Source organism: Rattus norvegicus (genome assembly GCF_036323735.1).
Source record: "Rattus norvegicus strain BN/NHsdMcwi chromosome Y unlocalized genomic scaffold, GRCr8 chrY_unlocalized_17, whole genome shotgun sequence".
Lineage (NCBI taxonomy): Eukaryota > Metazoa > Chordata > Mammalia > Rodentia > Muridae > Rattus > Rattus norvegicus.
In genome coordinates this window covers 586,215-600,000 of record NW_026947375.1, presented here as the reverse complement: position 1 = coordinate 600,000, position 13,786 = coordinate 586,215, and the positions used below count along the sequence as shown (strand labels likewise).

At 37.0% G+C, this 13,786-nt stretch overlaps 1 long non-coding RNA gene across 4 annotated transcripts in view; it reads right to left on the bottom strand.

Annotated features, from left to right (window-relative positions):
* Positions 1-11,747: 11,747 nt before the first annotated feature.
* The window catches only part of LOC134484606 (uncharacterized), a 47,098-nt gene continuing 45,059 nt past the window's right edge, over positions 11,748-13,786 (bottom strand). For all 4 annotated transcript variants that reach the window (XR_010062106.1, XR_010062107.1, XR_010062108.1 and 1 more), the window contains one exon: positions 11,748-12,386. This is a non-coding gene — a long non-coding RNA (uncharacterized LOC134484606). The remainder of the gene's footprint in view (positions 12,387-13,786) is intronic.

Genomic DNA, 13,786 nt, shown 5'->3' with positions numbered 1-13,786 from the left:
CCCGTCTGCAAACACAAGAAAGGACTATTAATGTCAGTGTTTGTCGTTTGCCATTAGGATAAGGCTCACATCCGGCCACTTATCCTTTGGCCATTCCCTCTTTTCCTGTTCCATTTCTGTCCCTGTGTTTCTTATGGTGGAGGCAATTTCTGGGTCAAAATTTTGGGGGTGGGTTTGGGTCCTTATCCTTCCACCTTGGTTCCTCTCTGGCTACAGAAAGTGACCATTTCAGTATCTGTATCCTCACTTTTAACAGTCTCAGCTAAAGTCACCCTCATGGACGCTGGGGTAGCCTCACACTTTCCAGATTGCAGGAAAATCATAGAGATAGCACCCATTCTGCACAGTCTTTGATTTCAGTTTATTCTCTTGGCCCTCTGTCCCTCTTGCCCGTCTCTCCCAAGAAATGATTCTCAAACCCCATTTCTCTTCCCATCCCCTTAGGCAGACAATCTTTTCCTGCCATCTGCCTCCTCTCATTAGTTTATTCCTCCTTCTGAGTGAAATTCAAGACTTTTTCTTGGCCCTTTCTACTTGTTTATCCTCTTTGGTTCCGTAGATCTTAGTGTGTGAGATCTGTACTTTATGGCTAATACCCTCTTTTAAGTGAATATCTACATGTTACTTTGGGTCTCAGTAACCTCATTAGGACAATACTTTCTTATTCCATCTACTTGACCGCAGCTTCTCAATGTCCTTATTTTTCATATGTGTGTAGTATTCCATTGTGTAAATGAACCACATTATCTGTAGCCATTGTTTATTTGAGAGGCATCTGGCTTATTTCTATTTTCTGTTCATTGTGAAGAAATCCACTAGTAACATAATGGAGTATATGTCCTTGCCGTATGGCAGAGGTCTTTTCAGATATAAGACCAGGTGTAGTATAGCTGGGTCTTAAGGAAGAATATTCCCCATTTTCTCAGAATCCACTGGATAGATATGGAAAGCATTATAAGGATTTGCTCTTCCCCCAGCAAATGCAATTTGTATCCTGATATTTATCTGCTTCCTCAAAGGACGTTTCCCCCTGACTGGCCCTCTATCAAGAACTCAGGTGATTGTGCTCGCATATGAACCTTCTTCCCATTTTAACTGGTCAGTAGATGCTAGAGCCTATTACTGATAGCCGGAGGGGAAAGATGGTACTGAAGGTTTGACTGTGGGTTTAGGTAGAGAGGCAGAAGAGGGTAAGAGGGGAAGGGAGAGGAGTGAGGAAAAAGAGGATGAAGTAATGATGGAAAGAATCCATATTGCCTGGAGAAAGCACATGTAGCAAGGGGTTTTATGGTTGGGGAATTCATTATGATAGGGTTTGATCTACCCAATACACATTTATAGATTATAATCATACTAACCAGATTGTGTGTTTTCTTTATGGACACATTGGGTTCAGAAATTTCAACAAGCTTTCCTCAACAGTATTTCTGGATCAAATTTTCTGTTAATAGAGATCTCCCCTTGTAGTGGCTCTAACCATTTCTCAATAGTCCAGTAGACACAGCTGTTTCTTCCTCAGTCATGTCTGCTGTATTTTCTATGGATATCTGTCTTCAGTGACCAAGGCCCAGTGTTGCTTTTTCTCGAGGTCTTCAATGATCTCACCCAGAGGAGTTTCAGGTTTCTCAACTCGTTCATTCTAGTTGACCGCAGCTTCAGAATGTCCTTATTTTTCATACCTGCATAGTATTCCACTTCAAATATTTCCTGATAACAGTGAACTGTCGCGAGCAGGCTAAAATTTCCCAAGAAAACATTAAACATTCAGTCTCTAAATCTAGATCTCCTCATCCCATGATACTTGGGCTGACTGGAAGGCGTGGCATGAGCAGTTTGTTCTTACACATATCAAAGCCATTTCCTTCTCCAGTAATGCCTGCCATCCCTCTGTCAGAGATTTTTACCCTGGTTATTTTCGGTGACTTATGTGATTTAGAAATTGTGACACAATCTGCATGCTAGAAAGCCGGAGATGTTTCAGGTTCACCCTGCTTCCTCAGCCAATGATGTCACATGTGCCCATTGGGCAACCATGTCACACCCAAACAGCAAGATGTCTTCTTTGACTCCACACAAGACTGTAAGATTGCCTTTAGTCCTGCATGCACCTTGGCAACCATGTCACACCTGACTGCAAGATAGCAACTTTGTATCTTCACCCAAAAGTAAGATTGCCTCTTTGATTCTCTTAATTCTACCCATCCATGAGCAAGGGAGGTCTTTCTGTCTTCTGCTACCTTCCTCAGTTTCTCTCTTCAGAGACTTGGAGTTCACAACAGACATGTTTCTGATGTGCTAGGTTAGAGTTGTTTTATATTTCATATTTTATATTTTATATAAATAAAATATACCCATTGTGATTGGTGTTGCTTCCATAATTTCTTCTCAGCCTCTATGTCATTTGCATGACAGATTATTTTCATTTAATCTGTCCACTTGGCTGAAGGTGTTTTTCATATATAGGTCATTTCTGGTAAAACTTTGGGATCAAATGTGTTCACTATTATATGATGTGTGAATGGCGATACACTGAGTTCTCTATTTCCGATATCATCCCCTCGACTTCCTTTGATTGTCTTTTTGCTCTAGCTGGGAATTTAAGGAATTTACTGAAAGGATGCTGCGAGATTAGAAGTCTGTTCTCATTCTCCAATTTAGTTGAATTGCCTTTTGCTTTTCCCCCCTTATTTTGATATGAACAGTTGCCATGCTATATTGCATTTTGTGTAATATATTTTGGATTTATTTTAGTATTTTATTGCATTAGGTATGTGCCTGACATCCCTGGTCTCCCTGAGACCATAAATAGGGAAGGACGATGGATTCTTTCAAAGGCTTTTCAGCATCTAAAGAGATAGTCTTGCAATTTTTTCCTTGTTTCTTCATTCAGCTCCTTCACACCATTTTGTAATAGTGGATATTAATAATTCATATTAATATATTAATACTTACTATATTAATTTTGACATATTAATGTAATATATCAGTTACAATATTATATCACTATGTATTAATTTAATATAGTAACAATATAATAATATTAATTATATTTAACATATGAATATAATAATTTATGTATAAATACAATATGTTAATATTAATATAATATATTAATATTTGTTATAAATTATGTTAGGATATAACAATTTAATATGTTACTTTACTAAAATATATATGTACAAATTTATATATATACTTGTCATGATAAGCAACTACCACAAAGTTAAATTCAAGGGGAGCTCCCACATAAATGTGAAATGCTGCGGGCAGAATATTTTTTTTCAGTTCAGTTTGTTAATATGGTGGATCACTTTGATGGGTTTTCATAGATTGATCCACTCCTGCATCCTCAGGAAAAAGCCTAGTAGATGGCGCTGGATGGCACATTGATATGTCCTTGGATTTTGTTTTGGTGCATTTTACCTAGTATTTTTTCCACCGATGTTTGTAAGGGAAATTCGTCTGAAATTCTTTCTTTGTTGAGTCGTTTTGTGATATTGGTGTCTGGGCAACTGTGCTGTCATGGAATCAGTTTGGCGATTTTCCTTCTGTTTCTGTGTTTTGGAGTAGGTTGAGAATTCTTTGAAAATCTGGTAGGAGTCTGCACTCAATCAATCTGGTCCTGGGGATTTTTCAGTGAGGAAACTTTTAATTACTGTTTGTGTCTCTCTAGGGGTTGTAGAGCTATTTACATAGTTCATCTTACCTCAGATTACTTGTGGTCAGTGGTATTCATCTACACAATCATCCATTTAGTTCAGAGATTTTAATTTTGTAGACAGCAGGTTTTTGAGACCTAATGATTCTGTGCCTTCCATCAGTGTCAATAGGTTGACTCCCTGTTCATTTCTGATTTTGTTATTTGGATGCTGTCTTACCTTCTATTACATTATCTGTTTAAGGGTTTGTCTGTCTGGTTGATTTTCCCAAGGAATCAGTTATTGTTTTTGTTGATATTTGTATTCTCTTTGTTTCTGATGGATCACTCTCACCCCAAGTCTGATCATTTCTCTCTGTCCCCTCCTTTAATATGTATTTGATTCTTTTTATTCTAGAGCTTTCAGGTGTGCTGGGAAGTTGCTAGTATGGGGTCACTCCGGTTTCTTTATGAAAGTGCTCTCTGCTGCATGTGCACGTTCCTCTTAGCACTGCTTTCCTTATTTGCCTTAAGTTTGGAGACGTTATGCCATCATTTTCACTGAATTCTAAGAACACTTTTTTTTTCAAGTCTTCTCTGAACTGGTGGTGCTTCAGTTTCCAGCTATTGAATTTCCATGAGTTCATTGACTTTTTGTTATTGTTTTAATCCATGGTGTTCTGAGATGTTTCAATGGTTAGCACAGTCTTTCTGTATCTGCTGTTGCTTGTTCTGTGAGGGAGAACATGTTCAGTTTAGGATAAGGTTCCGTGCAGTACTGAAAAGAAAGTGTGTACTTTTGTGTTCATGTGAAAAAATCTGTAGAAATCGGTGAGGTCAGATTAATTTAAACTCGTGTCAGTTATATCTTTATTTTTATTGTTTTCTTTTTTAGTTTCTGTCTCAATGACCTGCCCTTGTTGAGATGTCACATTGATGTCCCCCACTATTAATGTGTGAGGTTCGATGTGATATTCAGCTTCAGCAATATTTCTCTCACTAATGTTGCTACTTTTGTCTTTGGGATATAGACACCCAGATTTGAGATGACATTTTGGTGGATTATTCCTCTGATGAATATGAAGTGTCCTTCCCCTTCTCTTTTGATTACTTTTGGTTGAAAGACTGATTTGCTGGATGTTAGAATGGCTACACCATCTTGTTTCTTGTTTCAATTTCTTGGAAAACCTTTTCCAACACCTTAGTCTGAGGCTTTGTCTATCACAATTGCTGGAGTGTTTCTTGAATGCAACAGAATGACAGATCCTGTTTTTAAATCCATTGTGTTATCCTCTGTCCTTTTATTGTTTAATAGAGGACATTAATGGTTAAAGGTATTAGTGACCAGTGATATTTACTTCATGCTATTTTGATGTTGGGGGTGTGGGGTTTTCTTGCTTGCATGTATTTTTGTTTTTGTTTTTGTTTTTGTTTTTTTGTGGGATGCTTGAGTGTGTATGTTAGTATAAAATCTGTTCTGTAGGGTGCATGTTTTTTTTTTGTTTACATGCTGTTTTTGCTTTTTTTGGGGGGAGTGGTTTTAGAGTATGCAGGCGAGTATGTGCTCCCTTTCATAGGTTATGCTGTGTAATTTTTAATTTCTAGTGGGATGGTTCAATTTCTGAAAATCCATCAATATAATCTACTATAAAATGAAACTGAAAAAAATAACATGATAATCTCACTAGATGCTGAAAAAGCAATTGCAATCCCTCTTTATGCTTAAAGCTTGAAAGTGATAAGGGAGACCAGTCCTATGGAGAAACATAGTAGAAGCAATGGACAGCAAGCCAGTAATGAACATCAAGCTAAATATAAAGAAACTTAAAGTAATTCCATTAAAGTGAAGGACAAGTTAAAGCTGCCCACTCTCCCTATTCAGTATATTATTTCAAATTCTATCCATGGTGAAAGCATTGTTTAAATTTGGTTCTGGCATGGAGTATGGCCAAGGCCTTTGAAGGAGGAATGGCACAGTGTTTTAGAAATCCTGGAGTATGGCCCACTGTTTAGCACTGACTAATTGCACCTTGGTGAGTCATAGAACCAAGGACCAAGTGTACTGAGAACTTCATGAAGTGTTTCATTCGGTTTTTCCCCTCATATCTCTCTAATTCTAAGAAGTACATAAAAATCGTCCCGTAGCTTCCCACCACTCAGGGAGCAAAATCATTGGCATTTGCAATAATAGTGGTGGAGGTCTTTTAGGAGTTTCCTCTGTGGCAGACCAATGCTTCCACCATCACCCAAGGAAATGTAGAATAATGAGCAATGGCCATCACCCATAAAAAAATTTGGAAAAATAAAATTGTTCGTTAAGCTGGCTAACATGATTTAACTACTGGCTCTGATGTAAAAAAAAAAAAAAAGAAAAGAAAAAAAAAGAAAAAAAAAACAATTTAGGGGACAATTTGAAGTTCGGAAAAGCTGGGACTTTTTAAGATCTGGCATCAAGTACAATGGTGGCACCGGCTAATGGTGTGACTGTCACAGAGGCTGGACTGCTGAGGACTGATTTCTGTCCCAGTTGTACCCTCAGCTTCCTGATAGGATTTAATAAGGTTTGACATTCACAGGTGTGCATTCTGATCATTTAAAGTAGATATGACATTTTTATAAAGATATTTAGATTTGTGCTTTTTAAAAGATTCTTATTAGAGTATATTTAAAGATAAATAATACAATATTAAACCATTTCTCTCTAAATTCAAATTGCTTACTTATGAAGTTACGCTGGCCTTGGGAGTAATTTGTTTTCTTTATGTGTACTATGTAATATTTGTTCTCATACACTATTGGGTATCACTTTTCTCAGCATCAAGGACAAGAAGAAACTAGAACCTGATCACATTTGCAATTTTACATGGATTTAAAGATATCTCTAGGATATCAAAGCTACTTGTTGTGGTTTGCCATGAAGTTATCTGTATTTTGATGCTAATTCCACTACCCTAATGACAGCTGCCTACTCATTTACTCAGAACTCAGGTGACTTCTCCAGAACCACCTCCCATTGAATTTGTAAAGTACAGGTGAAGGTCAGGTACAGGATAGAAGGAGGCCTGCCATTGAAGGAGAAGGAAGGATGGGTGAGAGAGATGTTTTAAGGAGGAGGAGGAGACTAGAGGAAAAAGGAGATATAGGAAGAGAGGGTGAGAAGCCATGGCAGGTGAGGTTACTATTATGCTCTGTGTATTTACAGGTTGTTATTAATATTCCTAAGGGATGGATGGTAAAGTGCTTTGTATATTTAAGTGGGCAATTATATCTTATCAATTGGGTCAAAATGATTGTGTTATGTGTTCTTCTATGTGAGAGTTTGAATATAGAAAAGTGTGTGGCGGCAAGGGAAACTGGACGGACAGGGAGTAGGGATGTGTTTTAACCAAGATATGTACCAGATATATTGGGACACTCCGGTGCTAGTGATAGCAGGGTAAAAAAAACAAGTTTTCTTTTTTCTTTTTTCTTTTTACAACAACAGATGGCAAACCAAGGTGATGGGCAAGAATCCACTAGTAATCATAAAAATAAAATTTTTATTTTCTAAGTAAGAGGACTCTGGTGCCCTATTAATTCTTGATAACTTAAGAGCAGAAAATCAAACAAAGAAATGGGGAAACATCCTGGGCTGACAGGATGTTGGTACCATTCTGTGTAATAAGTAATGGCAGCTCAGAGAGTTAAGATATTAAAGCTGCTTTTTAAATAAAGTTGTTTAGAATGTCTTTCAGGATACTCATTTTCTTTTTAACATGGGCTCCACATGGGAATTTTGGGTGGAAATCCTAGTTACACAAGGTATTTCTTCTTTTCAGGTATTATTAACAAGTGATTAAGTTTGTTTTTAGAAAGAAGAGAGTAGAGAGATTACCTGAATTAGGTGGGGATTTTCATCTACTGCTCAGAACTTAGGGAAAAAATTAGGCACTACCAAGTAGAGAGTTGTGATGAAATGTCTGTAACACCAGGGAAAGTGAATGCAGACATATATTGTAGAAGTTATTAAGGGTAAAGAAAAATCTGTGGCTTCCAGTTAGAGAGCTTAACAGATTGAGATATTTTGGGCAAAAGTCCTGGTTTAAAGTGTTCCTTATTGATATTAGAATTGATAGAAGGTATGAAGTACCCCACTATATGGCTCGTTGATGACGTCTAGCGATGGTTTTCGGTTACTTTTGATATTTACGACAATAGCAAGCTCAAATTCTCTTAACATGGGCTCCATGGGAATTTTGGGTTTATTTCCTGATATCACCAAGAACGGATTTATATCAGAATCATTTTTACATAAATTCCTTTTTTAAAAATTGTTTAATCTTTATGATGGGTGTGAATTTGAGTTTTATGCTTATATTATTACTCTGGGAGGGAGTGTAAGATACAAGCTTCTCTTGTTTCAGATTAAGTAACAGATTATTTTGGGAGAAAGATTTTGTCCTTGTGTTTTTAAAAATTTTGCTTAGGATTCTGGAAACCTCACAGAGTCATACTGATCAGGTTTGATAGTGGTAGACCGCCTGAAAAATGTATTCAGGAGAATCAAACAAAAAGATATCTCGATTCTAAACCTTTGTCTTGAGAGTTGTGTTTTGCAGACTGTGACTACTTGGAATCCTGGTCTCAATGACTTTCAGCTGGGACCAGTCAGGACATATCGGCTATTGCATTTGCTTCATTCTTCCTACCCCCTACCCCTAAGGATATCTCAACGCCCATGTACAACTCATTTCCCTGGAATATTTGGGGTGGGGCTGGAAGTGTTTATTCTAAAGTTGTTTTTTATGAAGAATTGAAAAATTGGTTGAAATTTAGCAAGGAGTAATAAGCTAGATTGAGTTATACAGTCATAATCGCCTTTGGTAACTAAGCTTAATCTTTTCTTTGTTTAGGTATAGAAATTATTGGACAGAAAAATTTAAAATTACAAGAGACAGTCCTATTATTGTTTTCATTACAGACTTCTGAGGTGCTTACACCTGTGAGTTAAGATTCAAATAGCGAAGTCATGGCTCTGGCTTTGTAAGAGTACTATCAAAACAAAATTAATATATAAAGACAACAGTCCAGATTGTCTTAGATAGATAGATGCTTTTCAAAAATGTCAGAAATCCACAAAATTTGAGATTTAAAGTTATTACTTATCTTTTGTTATTACTTATCTTCTCCTAACTGTTCCCCTTTGGCAGATTTAATGATGAATTTGAACATCTCTACCTCCAAGTGAGGCAATACTTTGTGGCTAGGCAGTCACTGGAAAAAATGCCTGTTTCATCTGCAGATTAATACTATCCAGAAAAGGACAAATTATCCAGAGGATTTGACTGATAAACCCTGCCAATACAGGATAGTGAGCCCTTCCAAGTCTACATTTCAGTAGGCTGTCAGTTGATCTTGTGTCAGAAGGCTGAAGACTTAAACTCACCTGTTGCTAACAGGGGATTGTGCTAGTGGAGATTTGTCTCTACAACCTCTCAGTTCTAGAAGTCCTCTTAGGCTTCCTATGTGTATAGATATTTGGTCATTCTCAGATTTCTGACAGGGTTGGATACTGATTATAGTCTCATTGTTTATCAGGCTGTATAACTCTGACTATACATATTTTATTGGATAGTTATCAGATAGTATACAAGCTAGCCAAGACATAATATAGATTTTAAGCCTTGATGAACCTGGAATGAAAAACTAAATGTACTTTCTAACTGGTATAGTTTTGGACTGGGTGTTGAGTATATCAAATGCTTTATAAATTGCAGAACGGTAATTATCTTACTCAATTGATATATAAATGAAAAGTCTGTTTAACTGGACAAAAAGGGAGAAACGTTGTTTACAGTGAAGTTATCTGTATTTTGATCCTGATCCACTGCTTCAAGGACAGCTGCCTTGTCCTGTACTCAGAACTCAGGTGAATTCCCCAGAACCACTTTCCCATTAAATTTGTGAAGTACAGGTGAGGGGCAGGTACAGGATAGAAGGAGGCCTATCATTGGAGGAAAAGGAAGGATGGGCAGGAAAGAAGTTTGAAGGAAATAGAAGAGACTAGAGGAAAAAGGAGAGACAGGAGGAGAGGTGAGAAGCCATGGCAGGTGAGGTTAGGATTCTGCTCTGGGTATTTACTGGTTGGAATTAATGTTCCTAAGGTTTGGATGGTACCAGGTTTTGTATGCTTAAGTAGGGTATTAAATCTTATCAATTGGATCAAAGTTTATTGTGTTGTGTGTTCTTTCATGTGAGGTTTTGAGTGTAAGATCATGTGTGGGACTATGAGACACTGGGCAGCTGAGGAGTGGGGATGTATTCAACCAAGATATTTAGCAGAGACTTGGGAAACTACAGTGCCAGAGATAGCGGAATATAAGACAATTTTTTTTATTTTTATATTTTTGCAACAACACATTCATTTCTGTATTTGACATGCTCTTGGTGTGTCCCTTAGGAAAGATCTATATCTGGTTCCTGACAGAATGTGCTTCTTAAGATCATCAATCTTATCTAGTTTTGGTGGCTGATTATGTCTAGCTACAGGAGGCAGACTCTAGTGGTTCTATCTCTTTGCTGCTTGGTATTTCAACTACCATCATCCCATTAGGTTTATCAGAACCTCTTGCATACCTGGCACCTGTGACTTTTCTGGGGATACCCAAGTTCACCCCCAACCACTTATGTTTATTGTCATTTATTCCACTTTTCCTACAGCTATGAGATTAGATGGAATTTAACATGGACTCTGAGCAGGTATATCAAGAATGTAGAATCCACAAATGGCAATGCCAAATAGACTCGCTCCTGTTCTTATGATACTAATAAAGTTGAGGTTTCATTGGAATTCAAATTCTTCCCTCCCTGGCAATCCTCCTGTATCTTATCTTTGGCCTGAAAAAAGAATCATCTTAAAACATCCAAAATCCTGAAATCTCACCCTTGGAACAAGGGAAGGTAGATTTTACAGAAATGATATCTAATGGGACTACATAGTCCACGCTGTCCTTTGATTTACTCAGGCAGTTATTTTTTTGCATAAAATAAAAATTTGGGAGTTTATCATTTTAAGTAGGTACACAATATTTACACTGTTAAATTCACTTCATAGTTTGGCCATGTTTGTTTCCAAAATCATTGCCAAAAAACTGGAATTTGAAAACAGTATATTTGAGTACACATTCAGGAAAATCTATAAAGTCCCCTTTCAAGGAATGAACAATTAGAAAATGAAATAAAAAATTCACTCAATTAAACATCTGTAGAGAAAAAATAGCCTGTGGGAAACAGGGAAAACCTAGGAAATTGAACTGTTTGTCACAGGAATGGACCTGGGAATAGAATTATTATCCAGAAGAATCTCCTACATCCCATGTTTCTAGATCTTTTCTACTCAATACAACCCGTAACTGACTTTCTCCATGTAGATCCTGTAACCACTGATGAAGCCAGAGAAGTTTCCAGCTGTAGAGAGGTGTAGTACATAAATGTTACCACTGTGTCACAGTAGACATTCCTGGAAAAGGCAAACTCGAACCTGGTGAATGTAAAGAAAGCTGTTTAGCAGGTAGGTCATGGCAGTTCTAAGTGACATCATCATTTGGCCCTCCCTGAAAAATATCTTGTACCCTGGAGAGCCCTAGATTTTGTGATGTCACAAAAAAAATGCATAACATATATTCCCGCAGTACCTCTAGGGATTACTAAATGGCCTCTATTTCAGTGCAAACAGCCATTTGGGAAAGAGAACAAAGACGATGTACATAACAAAATGAGTAGAAGAATGTTGGCCTTCTGTTTCAGTTTAAAAAAATGAAGAAATATGTGGAAATATTTGGGAAATACATGGGAAAGCGCAGTGAGTGCTGAGCAGGGTTTGTGAGGGTTCACTGAACACACAACCTTGATTTGAGCCTTTCACATATGGGATTGAGGAAGTGGTAGCCTTTTAGTAACATCTGGATTTCCTTGTTTGTTATGGTTCCTGGAAGTCAGAGATTTTATTATCATTAATTTCATTATTACAAAAGCCAGGTGTTGGGACGGGTACAGTTTTTTTTTTTTTGGTTGTTTTTTTTTTTTGTTTTTGTTTTTGTTTTTTTTTTTTTTCTTTCTGAGAGTGCATGGGTTTTATTTTTTCTCCCAGAAGGAAAAAGTCCCAAGGAAAGAGGGAAAGACAAGTATTGTATCCTCAGCTCATAGTAAACTCCTCCATGTTTTTGATTCCTACATCGCAGTTTGTGTCTGACACAGATATCTGGGAGAGAGAAATACTTCTAGTTGAGAGTTCATCATCTCAGTCTTTCCACTAGTGTTATGCTGACTACCATTCCCTGACAGTGTCCCTCTAGATTTATGAATCAATATGTCTGATTACCTTGCAGTTTTATTTACTTTTATTTCTTTCATTTTTTTTAATTTTAAGCTAATTTTAATACTTTTTGGATATTTCTATATCTATATTTAAATGTTATTTCCATTCCCAGTTTCCTCTCCGTAAGAGACCTAAATGTTTCCTTTCCTTTACACTTAAACCACCCTTACTACCCGTTGAAATTTCCTTGAACTGGGAGTGAAACCTATGGAGAACCAAAGGACTCTCCTTCCTTTGGTGTCCAACAATGCCATCCTCTGCCACACATGCAGTTGGAGCAATAGGTCTGTCCATGTACAGTCTTTGAATATCTTTATAGTACCAGAAGGTTCTTGTTCATTCGCATTATTCTTCTGATGGGGTTGATAATGTCTTCAGCTCTTGTAATCCTTTCTAAAAATTTAACAACAAGAGGTCCGTTACACTTCTCTGGTTTGCCACTAGCATTCACTTCTGTAATTGACATGCTCTAGCTGTGACTCTCAGGGAAGATATATAACCTGTTACTGGCAGCATGCACTTCTTAGCTTTATTAACCTTAATCGTATCTAGTTTTGGTGTCTGATCTATCTATCTATCTATCTATCTATCTATCTATCTATCTATCTATCTCTGTCTCTGTCTCTGTCTCTGTCTCTAGCTCTATCTCTTCTCTATCTCTATATCGATTTATCTATAATATATATATATATATATATATATATATTTGGTGGCTTATACATCTATGAATTTAGTTGAAATTTTAACATAGATTCTGAGGTCCTAGGTCAAGAATGGAGAATCCACAAATGACAATATCAATCCTGGTCTTATGTGCCTATTGAAGTTTAGCTTTTACTGGACCGCAAGCCATTCCTTTCCCTTCCCATCATCCTGTATCTTTAGTATGGCTTGAAGAAAGAATCATGGTAAAACATCCAAAAGCTTGAAGTCTCACCCTTGGAACACAGGAAGGTAGATATTACTGAAATGATATCTAATGGGACTACATAACCGCATTGTATAGTCCATGCTGCCCTTTGATTTACTGATATCAGGTAATTTTTGCATAAAATAAAAATTTGGGAGTTTATCATTTGAAGTAGGTACACAATATTTACACTATTACATTCACTTTTTAGCTTGGCCAGCTTTTTTGCAAAAATCATTGCAAAAAACTAGAATTGCAAAACGGAATTTTTGAGGACACATTCAGGAATATCTATAAAGTCCGCAATCAAGGAATGAACAATTAGAAAATGAAATTCAAAATCCACTCAATTAAATATCTGTAGGGAAACAAAGGCCTTTGGGAAACAGATAGAACTTAGGAAATTGAACTGTTTGTCACAGGAATGGAAATGGGAATAAAATTATAATACAGAAGAATCTCCTACGTCCCATGTTCCTAGATATTTTCTACACATGCCATACCCTTTATAGCTTTCTTCATTCAGAGCATGTAACCACTAATAAAGCAAAGAGAACTCTCTAGCTTTAGAGAGATGTTCTACATAAAGTTTTCCACTGTGTCAAAGGACACACCTGGAACATCACCCTAGAATCTGGTCGATATAAAGAAAGCTCTTTAGGAGGTAGGCCATGCCAGTTCTCAGTGACATGATCATTAGGCCATCCCTGAATAATCTCTTGTATACTGGAGAGCCTTAGCTTCTCCTGTGATGTCACTAGTGTTTTCCTGACTGCAACTTCCTCTCAGACATTCATTCAGTACCTCTAGATTTTATTAATAGGCCTTTATTTCAGTGTAAACAGCTATTTGGGAGGGAGAACAAATAGAATGTAGATATCAG